This window comes from Squalius cephalus (genome assembly GCF_949319135.1).
Source record: "Squalius cephalus genome assembly, chromosome: 18".
NCBI classification, from domain to species: Eukaryota; Metazoa; Chordata; class Actinopteri; order Cypriniformes; family Leuciscidae; genus Squalius; species Squalius cephalus.
In genome coordinates this window covers 29,262,756-29,279,633 of record NC_137139.1, presented here as the reverse complement: position 1 = coordinate 29,279,633, position 16,878 = coordinate 29,262,756, and positions in this window count along the sequence as shown.

The following is a 16,878-nucleotide window of genomic DNA, read 5'->3' as shown; positions in this document are numbered from 1 at the left end:
TATGTATTTAGCAAAAAGGAAAAGTAGTTTCAGTTAGAACAGAAAACACATTCTTCTTTGGCATAATTTTTTTCTTCGTGTGAAGAGACTTATACACAATAAAGAACCTTCTATGGAATGGAAAGGTTCCATGGTTCCATAATTATATATTTAGTGTTGACTTTCCATAATTATATATTTATATATTTAGTGTTGACTTTCCATAATTATATATTTAGTGTTGACTTAACATTCATGGAACCTTTCCATTCCATATCTGCCTTCAATTTTTAAGTACAATTAACTTGGATGTTCAAGTCATTTCAACTTAAAAAATTGAGTTGAATCTTGTATAACTTAATTTATTTTGATGAGTATGTAAAAACATACGTTGCCATAACTTATTGAACATATCATTTTTTACAGTGTTCTTTATAGTGGAAAATGTTCTTCACACTAAGAAAAATGTTCTATTTATGTGGGGAACCAAAAATATGGCATCGCTGAAAACCCCCTTTTTGAAACCTTTTTTGAATGTAGACATTTTCCAAATGAATAGTGTGAAGTCCTTTTCTGCTGCATGCCATACACTATTGTTGCCCGTTGTTGTGCACTTGTGTACAGGTCTTGACCTCGACCTCTCCCCGTCCTTTGTTCTGAGAGACGACGAGATATTTGTTTGTGGATATCTGGTGATGTTTACTCTGAAAAGATTTAACCTTTGACAGTGGACATTTAAAGAGCTGACATAAAGGTATTGAATTGGTATTGATAAGTGAAGTATTGAAGGAAAACTCCATCAGTTTGCGTGAATGAAGCCATGCACATCAGAGTTTAAAACGTCAATTTCCCTCGTGCTGTCTGAAGATTCACACCGATGCTCTGGATTGATTAATGATACGTGGACTGATGGTTATGATTCTGGGATAAAGCTGGCAGAAACACGATGTCGATAATGTGACTGAATGATGAATGGTTCTGATCTTATTTGCGTGCAGCTAACTTCTATAAGATGCAACATCATGAACTAATTCTATTTCAGTTTTTTAGTTATACTATGAGTGACCTTTCAGCATATGACATACTCGTGTATGGGTAATTCTACAAAATGTGTGCCATTTGTCTCTCTCTATACACATTAATACAATGCATAAATATAAATATCTTTAAAACACTTCAATTTATAACATTTTCAAAATATTACTTTTTTTAAAAACTTTATTTCCTTGTCTTTTTTTGTTATTTATATTGTTTGAATAAACTTAAATATATGTATATTTAGTTATTACATTTTCAGAATTCCAATTAAAATTCAGAAATATATACATATTTTATTTTATTTTATTTCATTATATATAATTTTTATTGACTGGACAAAATGCATGCATATATATATATATATACATATATATATATATATATATATATATATATACATATATATATATATATATATATATATGTGTGTGTGTGTGTGTGTGTATATGTGTGTATATATATATATATATATATATATATATCATATGTATGCATTTCAAACAATATATATGTATTATTAAACATTTAAATAAAAAAAATCATAATAGCATCATATTTTTGGGAAGTGAATTCAAAGGCAAGCCAATGCCTTTATCACTAATATACTGTATAAATATTTGTCAAGAGGGAATCATCTTAAAATATCATTAAAGCTTCTTCTTTCATTATTAAATATTCTTTCCAATAACAAGCTTGTAAAATTTTTTAGCTTGGGTGTCAAATAATACTGTAAAGCTGTCAATATGTTACAATTTAACTTGAGAAACCTTTGGGTGATGGAAAAGAACCCCGTTTGATATTTCTGTTCTCAGCCTTGTGTGTTTTTTCAGATGGCCTCTATAAAAAGTTCTTCTGATGGTATCAGGGCTAATAGCTACTGGACAGCAGCAGGGTGACGCTTGAAGTGCACTTGTAAACCGAACACATGTTCCCTGCGTCCGTGTAAAGCATGAAACACAAAGACCAATCAGACGCTGCTGTAATTTTTCACATCACCGTGTGCCACGTCGGTTTCTGGAAAGTGATCAAAACCAAAAAGTCACTGAGAAAAGACAATCAACCTGGATGTTTCTCAAAAAGAGAGAAAGAACGTCGGTAACACTTTACTTAAAGCCTTTATGCATTATGAAAGAATTTTTAATGCATTAATTATGCCTTGTAATGGACCTCATTATGCATTGTGTGGTCTCATGAATAATTGTAACCACAATATGCATCTATTCATTGAACACACCTTTAGAAAGTATCATGCATTAAAACACGTGACAAGCGACCAATTAGACGCTGCAAATATTATAATGCAACAGGTTTATTATAAAAAAATATGATGCATTATATGTATATATTAGTAAAGTGTTACCAGAAATTCTTTTAAAATATTGTTTTTTATTACAGAAAAATACAGTTTTGCCATGTGCTTGTCTTGGCACCTCCAATACAACTGTGGCGAAGCAGCTGCTGGCAAGGCTGAGTCTCTGAGCTGATGGTTGGCGTGCCAGCTGGTGATCAACATCAAACCAACAGGAACATCTCATCACTCAAAACGTTTGGCCAGATTAAAATGAATCATAAGGCAAAAAAAAAAAAAAAAATCACAAAATCAAACAAGCGCTTTAAGCAACTCTTAATGTGCAAAGCGCTCAAGTTTCTACACACTGGAATGATTCGACCCTAAAAATAATTTGTTTAGCTCTCCTCAAAGGATTAAACATACAAATAAAGAAATGGAAAATAGATTGATTTAAATAAATGGCTTGTACGATTCATTTGTTGCTCTCTCTGAGAACATGGTTTTTGTTTCTGTAAACAATTTCATCAAGGGGTGAACCTTGTTTCTTTATGTTGTGACTTCAGACTTCATTCGGCATTTATCTTCATCTGTTTTGTAACTAAACTCTCTTTGTGCGAGAGATTATGAAAGGAAAGACTCAAACCTCATATTTATATGTTTAGATAATTGTAGACATAACATAATGGATGAAAGCATGATGTGGAGGGAGATGAATATGTTTACAAAATAGCTTTTAGGTGGCCAATTAACAGCATGTACTTCTCCGCATGAGCTGTTCTCATACAATCTACTTAATTATTATTGATTGATATATTGCCCATCCCATTGATGAAAACAATAAAAAGACCCTGTTTTTTAAATACCTTGAGAACATCGATAAAGCGTCAGAATAATATTTTTGTTTTTCCCAATATCTTTTATGTGCAATTTTCACCGTACAAGTAGGCCTAAGACCAAATAAACAAATAAAGCATTTATCTCTATCTCTCGCTATATATATATATATACACACACACACACACACACACACACACACACACACACACACCCAAAGCACATTAAACCTTCAAAAACATACTTGACATTGAAGTATCATCACTGTAAAAAATGATTTCGCAGTTCTTTGGTTTCAATGTCATTTTTTATGTTTGGCGCAACGTGAAGTTTCTGAATTTGTTCATTCAACTTGACATGTTAAGTTTTCACTGTATCAACTAGTTTGTATGTTGACTTTCTTCTGTTGAACGTAAAAGAAGATATTTTGAAGAATATGGGTAATCAAACATTTGAAGGGTCCCATTGACTTCTATAGTATGAAGAAAAATATGAGCCCTATCAATCATTTGATTACAGACATGCTTCAAAATATCTTCTTTTACGTTCAACAGAAGAGAGAAACTCATGCAGGTTTGGGTAAATGATGACAGAATTAACATTTTTGGGTGAACTGTCCCTTTAATGAGAGCATTTGTTGCCTCAACTTAAAAACATATGTTGACTCAATTCAATATCAATATAACGTTCTCAACATTTATCACGAGATCTCTTAAAGCGTGAAGCAGACAGAAGACTTTCGTCGGCCATGATGGAGAGCTTATCGGCACAAGATTGAATCCTTTCACCATCGTCAAATTTGATAAGTAAATATTTGTTTATGGTGTAAAAATTACTTGATACCTCATGACTTTTGCAATTTTCACTTATATAGAGAGTTATAGACATAGATATAGATTTAGACAGTATAACAAGACCACAAACCGGTTTTTGGCAAACAAACCGATGTATATATTTATATAAACCTTCAAAAACATACTTGACATTGAAGCATCAGGTTGATACCTCCTAACTTTTCCTGACCTTATGAGAACTGAGATTGAGATGAGAACTCATATTTCAGCTTAATAACATCCATCAAATGTCCTCCAAGAAAAATGTTATATTACTTCTGTTTGGGGTCCTGCCAATTGCCCAGTACAATTTGTTTTATTATATCTTCCTCCAGAGCGTTTTTGCTGAGGTCAAACTGACCCCAAAAATAAACAACATACTATATTGGACAACTGACATTTTGAATATAAAGCTTGAACAAAATCTGCCGAGGGTTTTGACTAGAGGAACATATTATATTATTAAACAAATTATATTATAAGTTGGATATTATTTTTATAGGCAACTATAATATATATATATATAGACTTGATTCATTATGAAACTTGCATGTAAAAACAACATTTCTGAGCACTTCTGTTTTTCTTAATTTATTGACAAGTGAATTCCCCCAAAGTAATGAAATGCTGAGTATATGACTGGCAATAACACTAAGACAATGCTGCAATGTCCACATGAATGTCTCACAGGAAGTCCTCAGAGAGATGCGACCCTTTTAAGATAACAAGTAAACTGCTTATTGGTCTGAGACAATCACAGGGGAGGCGGGGGTGGGGACGGGACGGGACAAATTACACTCAGTAGCATGTCTAAAACTAGTTTACGTTGGCTTGCTGAATGTGATGCTGGAAATGTATGTGTGAGTGGCAAGAAGAGCTGATTCTAAACGTATATGTAATATAATATCTCAATTAAAGTGTTTCAGGAATTAGATTAAACGGAGAGCAAATAGAGATTTTCAACTTTTAATTTTAATACTTTTCTTATAGGGAAAAATATCCCCCCAAAAATAAGAGATTTAAATAATGTCTCAAAATGTGCTCAGATTTGCCAAGAAAGTGCGAACAAAATTCAGAAATCTCAATATGAAACCTTTTGAGAATTTTCTTTACATTTTTTTTTTAAGGACACTCTGCATTCCATAAAGAACCTTTAACATCCATGGAACATTTCCATTGCACAAAAGGTTCAGGTTATTTAGAACATTACAAATATTGTTTTCCATAAGAAAAAATTGGTTCTTTGAGGAACCAATCATGTTTTTTCTGTGGCACTGCGGGAAACACCCCTTTCTTTTTAAGAGTGTATTGAATGATCTGAGCTGTTATTAATCTCCATATTAATTTTATATGTCTAAATGCTTATACTGTCAACATCATCTCATTTGTGTCTATACGCCTAAAGGATTTTAGAATGCACAGAGATACAAATGGATTCTTAAATGAAACATTTCTTTCAATTATTTTATTAACTGTTATATTAAAGTGTTCTGAAGTTGAATGTTGTAAAGTTGAAGATATAAAAATCTTTTGAGCAAGCACCACATCATATATACAGTCAGCATTTTTGTGCTATGACTGATTTTTTTTTACATGAAATAAAGAAATAATGAAAGAAATATAGATTAATATATATAAGAAATATATATTTTTAATAGCTTTGTCCCATGTGTATGTGTATACTGCATACATTAATGTCCAAAGGTTTTTTATTTTTATTTTAAATATTTATATATATTTTAGCAAGGACACATTAAATTAATCAAAAGTGACAGTAAAACATTTATAATGTTACATTTATTCTGTTTTAAATAAATGCTGTTCTTTTGCACTTTCTATTCATCATAGAATCCTGAAAAGAAATGTATCACAGTTTCTACAAAAACATGAAGCAGCACAACTGTTTTCAGCATTGATAAATAATCAGAAATGTTTCTTAAAAATTCACAAAGAAAGAAAGAGAGAGAGAGAGGAGGAAAAATGAGCTACTGAATCTCACACCAACTTTTAAAAGCGTGTGAGGAGATGAGGGGGAGACGCATCTGGATTCCACACATGGCTGTAATTTAATGGAGAATTGCCCATTGGTTCCTGTGCAGAGGTAAACAGAGTGATGGGCCTGCTTTTGTTATTGCCAGAGTATGACAACTGCTTCCATCAACAAACAATAAAAGTGTGAGGGGGAGAAAGGGCCACACAGTCAACAGAGACCCCTGCCGAGGACACTTCTCACCATAAACTCCCCCATCACACATCCTAATGAAGGCAAACACTCGCTGCAAGAAGATTACGGATTTCCAGACAGTAAAAGTTTGTTTATATGTTTGTATATATATATATATATATATATATATATATATATATACATAAAAACTATATATATATATATACATACATAAAAACTATATATACATATATATATAGCATCTAACATAAAAGTTTGTTTATGTTTGTATATATATATATACATATATATATAGCATCTAACATAAAAGTTTGTTTATGTTTGTATATATATATATACATACATACATAAAAACTATATATATATATATACATACATAAAAACTATATATACATATATATATATAGCATCTAACATAAAAGTTTGTTTATGTTTGTATATATATATATACATACATACATAAAAACTATATATATATATATATACATACATAAAAACTATATATACATATATATAGCATCTAACATAAAAGTTTGTTTATGTTTGTATATATATATACATATATATCTAGCATCTAATATAAAAGTTTGTTTATGTTTATAAACTTATATTTCCCATAAACTTAATAAAACACACACACACACACACATTATATAAACACAAACTTTTATGTCAGATGCGATTAATTGATTTGACAGCCCAAATATATATCTAAAATGTCTATTTTTAGTGTATATATAATAGATATACAAACAGTGGTAAAAACAAAGCATTTTTTATAAAAAAATAATAAATTTCTATATTCTATAAAATAAAACCATATCATGCACATTTTGATTTTATTCATTGTTTATATATAGTATGTCGTATATATAGTAGTGTATACTGTATAATACACATAAAATAATTTTTTTTATAGAAAATGCTTAATACAGCATTTTACAGTATATAAAAACTACTTAAATGAATTCTCATTAATGTTTGATTTATGTATGCCTGAGAAGTTTCTAGTACGCTTACTTATTAAGAAACAAAAAATAAACACGAGACCATAGCTGACACACATACTAATAGCATTATCAGATAATGTGTCTTTGATGAGAAGAACTTGATGAGAAGTATTTGAGCTCATACTGAGATCTTTTACTTTAGATTACATCTGAGCAGAGGTTGAGACATCTGTGATTTCTTTGGACATCTAGAAAAGAAAAGAAAAGCAAACGTGTGACTGTATTAGGAGATGTTAAAGAGATTTCATCTGTGATACGTCTTGTATCTCTCATAGCTGAGAGGTCTTGGTCTTCTGGAGTTATGAGATGGATATGGGAGGGGAGGAGAATGAAAAGCGATTGAGATACACAAGGGTCCTGCCGTCACCGCCATGCTGTGAAACAACAGGAGCTCAATTCTTCAAATCTCAGACGCAATCTCAAGAACAGGGCTATAAACATTTACCAGGCGGGAGGCACCCTGTGTCTAAACTTATATGCTAATGACCACACACACCTTCACTGAATACAGCATACAGAGACAGATAAAGCATCTTCAGATACTATAGACCACTGAAATCCTATATAAGTGTGCGTATATATATATATATAAAAACAAAATTTAGGCAAAATAGATTTTTTAATTCTATATTACACACATTCACACATATTATAAATCATATTATTGAATGTGTCTTTTATAATCTGCTTAATTTTGTGAGTGTGTGTGTGTTATATTAGGGGTTAAACGGTACACAAACATGATGGTTCGGTATGTACCTCGGAATTAAATTCACGGTTCGGTACAGTAGGGAGAGAAAACTAAACACAAAATTCCTTATTTTTTCTTTTTTTTTTATTAAACTGTTTTTTTTTTTTTTTTAAACAAATGTGTATATGTGTTTAATTAAATTCTATTATAATTAATTTTCTTAAGGATATGAAAATCTATCTTAGCTAATGCTGTAAACTACAGGGAGCCCTTAATTACACATACAATAATATTAAAGGTTATAATTAACAACAGGAACCCAAATTATTAAATTCAGTTGTTATTTATTTTTAGATATAATAATAAAAAATAAAAAAACAACAACAAAAAAAAAAAAACATGTTTTGTAAATTGCACAGATTTGCATTAACTTCTAAAACTAATTCTAAAGTTAATTTTCTACTCCAATTTATTTTTGAAATATAATCATTTACACAGTGGCAGTCATAACTTGTTTTCATGACAAATGTATTTAAACATACATTACATAATCTATGTATTTATTTTTTAAACACGCGCACGCATGCACGCACGCACACACACACACACACACACACACACACACACACACACACACACACACACACACACACACACACACACACACACACACACTCTCTCTCTCTCTCTCTCTCTCTCTCTCAAATGAAAAACAAACATTTATCAATATTCTGTTGAATACCTGCAGTAAGTCATGGGGACACACAGTGCACAAATGACCCTGTTTCCTGACAATGACCTGACATCTGTGTCACTATAGAGCGTGCTGTCAGAGTGACTTATAAGAAGCTGTTTTGTAACAATTAATTAAGCAGATTATAAAAGACACATGTCCAATAATAAGACTAACCCAATATGAACAAGAATCAATACAACTGCAAAAGCCAATGCTGCTGTGATTTTCCCTGGGAATCAAACCCATTACCTTAGTGTTGGCGGCTCCACGCTATGCTGCTTGACCTGAATTAACACAAAACATTCGAAAATGAGTTAAATATGCAAATTTGCGTATTCACTGACATGTGATTGGATTGCTATCAGAAAAGCATAGGGTTAAAAGAAGGCAATAACCAGATGGAATACACACGTTTAGTGTTCGTTTGCACATGCAGACAAACATTTACGTGTGGTTTTTAGCATGGTTGTGTTATTATTATTATCACTGCTGGCAACTTGATTTGACAATACAAGTAGCAACAGTGTGTTGCAGTTCAAACAACATCAAGATGCTCTAGTTCTTTGCTTGTGTTTTATAAAAATTAAACAAACGTGTTTTTCAAACTGTTAAAATTTTCAAAAAAACCCCCAAATACGGCTTTCTATCAAAAGCAGCTTCTTTGATGCTTCTGTAAACAAAAGGAGAAATTAGAAAACAGATCATTATGAAAGCGTTTTATTACTATCAGCTGCTTGCATGCACACTGGAAGCCTTTGAAGTCGATACATATACTGTAAAATCAATTACAAACAAGACTGATTGTCAACAAGAAGTGCAGTCTTTTGATCAAAACAATTTACACTTGCAAACACGTTTGATGAATCTGATTTATTAAAATATACAAATAATCAACACGTTTGTCCACGGGCTCTACAGATGACTCAAGTCTCTCATTAAGCTCTGCTTGAGAATGGATATATCATTACTCCGTTTGTTTGAACTCACAAACACAAGGCCATTGAGGAGCACGGCTAACTACAGTGTGGTGTAACTCTCAGACCTCGCCTCAGGCACACTGTAGTTTCAGCCAGAGCAAGAGTGGATTTGACTTTTTCACCAATGTTTCAGCGCAATGCCACCGGCAAAAGGGTGGAAAACGTGCACATAGTTTAAAGAGAGCTCAACCTGCAATTGTTGCTGCTGATATTACAAGTTACTCGCCTTTTAGCTGATGCTTTTCACCAGTACACTGAAGTACACTAATTGTAGGGCCAGTTCGTCTGAAGTAACGCAGGATTACGTATTTGCCCAAGGGCTCAATGAGATTCTGACATCTGTGGCTCCTCGCTTCTGGCTTAAACCCTACTTGTTTGGATATCCAGATTCTTTAACAATTTGTCAGTCATATTGAAGGCCGGTAAAATGACTTTTTATCGAAATTAAAATTGGTTGTATAATGTCGTACCGGTTAGCAGTAATTAACATGTGCCAAGTGCCAAATGCAAGTAAAAGTTGGACTTGAACTTTTTTTTTGTAATTACAACATATACACTATTCAAAGGTTTGGGGTCAGTAAGATGTTTTAAAAGAAATTAATACTTTGATTCAGCAAAGATGGATTAAATTGATCAAAAATAACAGTAAAGACTTCTGTTTCAAATAATTGCTGTTTGTTTTGAACTCATTCGAACAAAATGCATCACGGTTTTCATTGTTTGCGTTTTCAGAAACCCTTCAGCTCCACCTGTACGGATGTGCTACGGGTAATTCATGTACGCTATATTGTACAACAGCAGCATGTCTTACTTGCTCACACAGTGTGTCGTGTGTATTGGCAGTGTAAAAGCAGCAGTGTAGCAGATCTATTCCAGTTGTGTGACGGAAATATTACTTGCAGTATTTCAAACATTTGTAAACCTCAAGTACCAAAACCACCTTTCTTACAAATCTCACATAAAACTGACTTAATCTACGAGTGAATGAACAATATCTGCGAGTGAAGGACTAGAGAGACGGCACAGGGCACTTAACAATGAGTCCCACCATTGTCCAGCAGCTCAAAGACTGATCAACACCTGGCCGGACACTTTACAACTGCCTTTGACACGGACAGCTTTGGTCTCAGGGACAATAGTCTTTTTGTCATATAAAAAGAAAATCTGCGTCCATTACAAGCACAAGCGCTGACCTCCTCCAGACACGTGCAGACTGTTCTAGGATACACTAGATATGATGGACAACATTTTTACCAAAATCGCTCTTGGATTCCAACAACAAGTGCCACCGCTGAGACATTTTATAAGCTGTAAACAACTTAGAGCATCGTTTTCACCTGAACGAGAACATCATAAAATATTCTGTTCGCTTTATGCTCTTAATGATAATCAAACAAACTGTGTGCTGCTAAATAAAACTCTGTTTTGCACCTTGTACATGAAAGCTTGGAGCCCTGTTAGCTTTCATCCACGCCGTTCTGTTTGTTGTTCTGCTTCTATCATCTTTGTCAATAAGAGCTATGATCTCGCATTAGCATGCGACCGGCGAAGGGAAATGGATAAAAGTGGCGTAGCGTTGCCATGGCGACCACATAAATGGCTCTGAGGCCGAACAATGGACAGCTCTGCAGGCCCGGGTCCTGAGAGCCCCTTTCTTCACCATCAACATCTGTTGCCTCACATTCAGAATTATGGGATGTTCTGCCGATTATGTTTTTTTTTTTTTTGTGCCGCCGCCCTCTTTGAAAACCGGCAGACGGAGGAACACACTCGTCTGCTGTGGAAATCAGCCAACTTCTGTTTTACAAAAAAACACCCTTGGCTCACATATTTTGGGCTGTTTAGTAAAAACATCATCAGTCTCGTTCAGGTCAGTGAGACCACCGAACAAACACACAGGATGGGACAAGGGTGAGGATTGTTAGAAAAGATGACAAAAAAAAAAAAGATAAAAAATCATATTTTTCAGAAAAGTTTTCAAACATTTTATCAAGATTATCAAAAATGTATATATATATATTTTTAATTATCCAACAAACAAGAGTGTTTTAAAGAAAAAAACCTGACAATTGTCTTGAGGTGTGGTAACCATTGCATAAGTGGAATAATTGACTGTAGTCCGTTGAAATATTAGAAAAATAATGCACACCCACTTTTTTTCTAATAATTCAACGGCCTGTCGTCAATTATTCCTTACATAAATTTTAGGAGAAACAGAGATGATTGTACTGAAAGGGGACCGTTTATGCCCTTTTACAAACTCTTCATCTTGTTTTTGGTGTCACTGTCTAAAAGAATAGGTTTTCATGCTTGAATGTTCAAAAAACACATTATATTTTACATATTAGGTGTTTTGGAAATGTCCCCTTACCATCACCACGAGTTTTGACTAACTACCTAACTAACTCAACCAGGCCCCGCCCCTTTATTTTGCGTATGCCTTAAGCGGGAATTATTTAAATGAGGAATATTGTGACATATTTTTTACATATTTGACATTGCTGCAACTCCTCTCTTCCCAGTCTGTCAGTAACACTCTGATTAGTCTCTATGAAGCCCCTCCTTCTGAAAAGCACTGTGCTCTGATTGGTCGGCTGGATCAGTGTGTTGTGATTGGTCAACCGCTTTGATTGTGTTTTGGAAATGTCCCGCCCCTAACCATAACCGCGAGTTTCAACACACTACTAACTAACTCAGGCCTCGTCCCTTTATTTTGCGTATGAATTATTTAAATGAGAAATATTGTGACGTGTTCATTCCCGGAAGAAAACTCAAGACTACAATGGTGGCGTTTCAGGGAGTTCAGAAACAGTTACTGATATACAGAATAACTCCCGCTGGAGTGACTTTGTGCTTTAACTTTGCAGACCTTTTTCATGCTCAAACAGCGACATCAAACAATAAAAAAAGTTGCAAATATACAAAAGCATAATAGGACCCCTTTAAACAGATCATAACCGTGACCTCTAGTCACCTGATCAACCTCTGAGCACTAAAACGCTCCTCTGGGATGTTCTGCCTAATGCAGCATCTCCATCAGGCCTTGCTGAAGTTATAAATGGTAGCAGCACTAGGCAACCACAGGGGTTGTGAACAGGGTAAAATTACAATATGCAAACAGTGTGGCGGCGGTCTGTGGCCGTGTGTCTAACCTCAGTTTACCTGCTAGTGTATCACTGGGGATGTTTATGTACCACAGGAAATCCAACCCACTTCAGTGGTCAGCAGGGTTTAAGCAATCGCACTGACCACATCACATCGAAGGCTTTTAGACCTATTGTTTTTGGGATGCAAGCCAGTCGACGTGCAGATGTGGAAGTGATGCATGGAAACGTGTTCGAATGGATTAGGTGTCTATGCATTATCTGCCGTTTTTCATGTGTAAATGAAATATGAATGTGACATTTCTAGCTACAGGTTTTTGATGTGACATTTCTAGCAACAGGTTTTTGATGTGACATTTCTAGCAACAGGTTTTTGATGTGAGCATATGAGATGAGAATCACAGCAACAATGACCTGTAGCCACGGTCAATTCAACAGCAGTGACTGAAGCTTTTGTCCTTGCGCTATCCAGCTGGACAACGGCTTATATAAGAGAGAGAGAGAGAGAGAGAGAGAGAGAGAGAGAGAGAGAGAGAGAGAGAGACACTGAAAAAAGGGGGAGATACAAAAAGTCAGAGAGAAAGAGATACACAAAGATGGAATGGGAGGGGAGATCAGATGTGAACGTTCACTCCTGTGAAGCAGCAGGCAACCGCAAAAAAGTGCATTTAACACCTGCTTACGCTTCTTACGCCACAATACAGTACCGCTTCTTATGCCACAATGCAGGTTTAAAGTCTTTCTACACTGCTTTACTTCAATCAAAATGTGCAATAAAAGTCAGGAAAACATGAAGCGCCTGAAGCACCATGCTGGTTGACCATCATTTAGGCTGGTCCACAAAAATACAAGCTTTGCATTTCTGCTTTAAAACTCAATGTGTGTGTGTATAAATGTATTATTAATTTAATATTATAGGATTTTTACATATATTTTTTATATATATTTTACATATATTTTATATATTTTATTTTACAGTACCATAAATAATATGTGTACTAATAATATTTATTTTTTTATAAACTCTAGTAGTGAAAATTATAACAAATTACTATAGTAATATTACTATTTTACAGTAAAATAAAAAAATTATATATATAATATATATATATAATAACCTACAATAATTATTATCATTATTGTCAATATTATTAATGCTTTAAAAGAATGTGTACAAACAAAAAGAAAAATAATAATATAAAAAAATAGTAATAATAACAATATATATATAAAAAAGTATTTTATAATATTAATTATTTTTCTTGTGCGGTGCAATAGGAATATTACAATAGTACTTTGTCTTAATTTCTTAAGAAAATAATAATAAATATTACTATATTAAAAATAATATAGTAAATAATTAAATAATATAATAATATTACTAAATAAAAATAAATAAATAATAATTTATTATTATTTTATTAAAACTAATTATAAGAAAACTACTATTGTAATATTCCTATTGTACTGCAAAAAAACAAAATCCTAAAATAAGATTTTTTTATTTTATAATATGAAAAATGTATTAATAAATACGTATAATACATATTTATTATTATTATTAACTCTAATTATAAAATTTAAATAATTAAATATTAAAATACAATAAATAAAAAACAACATCCTATAATAATTACTATTTATTTCATATTATTATTACCCTTCAGCTGTACATTTTTTTGGGCAGAATTGAATGGGCAAAACATTGATTTGGAGACAAAAAAAAAAGAAGCCCTTTGTGTCCTCTGAAGCTCGATGAATGGTGCCAAACTTGCACACTTCACTTTTAATCTGTATTTAACCCAGAATGTTCCTTTACCAACCAGCCTAACCTATCCTTTCTTCCTTTTCCTCGTCACGCTTCCAGATGTTCACAAACTCACTTAGCAAATGCGAGTCACCTCAAACACAATTGCTCTGTCCCAAGCCTATCACAACTAATTACAATCCTTCAGCGTGTTTTGGACGGCTTAGCGAGTTCTGTCACGGTCAACGTGTCATCACCACCCGAGCTCCAGATGTCTTTACCGCCGCAGCGCTTCAAACGGATCCGCTTTAGCTTAGCCACAAGGAACCAAGCGGTGCTTCAACACAGAAGGAGCCTCACCTCCGGGCATCCATATTGATCCAACAAATTTGCCACAAATCATTTTACAAATGCCTGGCAGGGGGCTATAGAAGCGAGTGGAAATGCTCCCATTCAGACTCGCTATGCTCCTGTGGAGACTGAGCCCCGGTGCCCGGCTTGTTGGAGTGTGCTGACAGGCTCTGATCCCCCCGACCATCTGTGGGGTGGGCTGGCCTGCGTTCAGGAGCCCTTTGTGTCCTCTGAAGCTCGGCGAATTCAACAGTAACTAAAAATTAGAAAGCAGAAAGCACAGCACAGAAAGGAGCTGGCAGACACCCACTGTTCAATCACAGGCCATTCAGAAGATTAGCATAAAGAGACGAGGGAACCGCGCGTACGGAACGGAAAAGCCTCCCTGATGGTTGCGCGACTCCTGACACCATTAAAGATTGTTAGGAAAAAGTTGAAGAAGCGACTTAATGAAATACACATTTTGGATGCGCACTAAACGGTCAGCGCTTCAGGCCCTCGACTTCACTGTACGCTGCTTAGCAGACCGATGGAGAAGTTGTCACAAAGCAGCTGGGTAGTTCAAAGTCAAGAGACTAATCGGAAGTCATTTTGGGATGCGCTGCCTTTCGCTAGAGGCGGTCCTTTGAACGAGCTCAAGCGGATGCTTTGAACGGATGCTGGGATTGGACAGGTGTGTGTCCACACGACGCGGAGACGCCGGCAGCTGGAGACACTCGTGGGCCGCAGATGTGCGCTGCTGCAGAGCTGAGGGGGTCACTGTCGCGACCGGGCCCGGCTGGTGGCCGCTGCTCTGTGGAGAGAGATGGATAACAGTTAGCTGATTTGGCCATTCGGTTTCAGAAGGGTCTGATTATTCATTAATCCTAATTGTATCCTGTGCACAGCCGTTGAAGGTTGCCAGTAACTGGAGGCATGACATGCAGTCTTCTTTTACTGAGGGAAAAGAGGAATTACTGATGAAACTACAAATATTTTCAAAAAATATTTGCCCATGCAAAACTTGTCACCATGATGATAAGGTGTTCTAAGCATATTTAAGCACATTGCTATGGTGTTGCTAGGGTGTTTTAGGTGTTTTTAGGACATTGCCATCACTATGGCGTTGTAGGTGTATTTAGCACGTTGCTGTGCTGTTGCTAGGGTGTTCTATGTGGTTTTTAGCACTACGTCATTGCTATGTTGTTCTAAGTGTATTTTAGCATGTTGCTATGCTGTTGCTAGGGTGCTCTAAGTGTTTTTTTAGCACTATGCCATTACTATGGTGTTGTAGGTGTATTTAGCACGTTGCTATGCTGTTGCTAGGGTGTCCTATATGGTTTTAAAGCACTATGCCATTGCTATGGCGTTGTAAGTGTATTTTAGCACGTTGCTATGCTGTTGCTAGGGTGTTAGGTGGTTTTTAGGACATTGCTATGGTGTTGCTAGGGTGTTTTAGGTGTTTTTAGGACATTGCCATCACTATGGCGTTGTAGGTGTATTTAGCACGTTGCTGTGCTGTTGCTAGGGTGTTCTATGTGTTTTTTAGCACTACGTCATTGCTATGTTGTTCTAAGTTTATTTTAGCACGTTGCTATGCTGTTGCTAGGGTGCTCTAAGTGTTTTTTAGCACTATGCCATTACTATGGTGTTGTAGGTGTATTTAGTACGTTACTATGCTGTTGCTAGGGTGTTAGGTGGTTTTTAGGACATTGCTATGCCATTGCTGTGGTGCTGTAAGTGTATTTAAGCACATTGCTATGCTGTTGCTAGGGTGTTCTATGTGGTTTTTAGCACTATGCCATTACTATGGTGTTGTAGGTGTATTTAGCACGTTGCTATGCTGTTGCTAGGGTGTCCTATATGGTTTTAAAGCACTATGCCATTGCTATGGCGTTGTAAGTGTATTTTAGCACGTTGCTATGCTGTTGCTAGGGTGTTAGGTGGTTTTTAGGACATTGCTATGCCATTGCTGTGGTGCTGTAAGTGTATTTAAGCACATTGCTATGCTGTTGCTAGGGTGTTCTAGGAGGTTTTTAGCACTATGTCATTACTATGGTGTTGTAGGTGTATTTAGCATGTTGCTATGCTGTTGCTAAGGTGTTCTATGTGTTTTTTTAGCA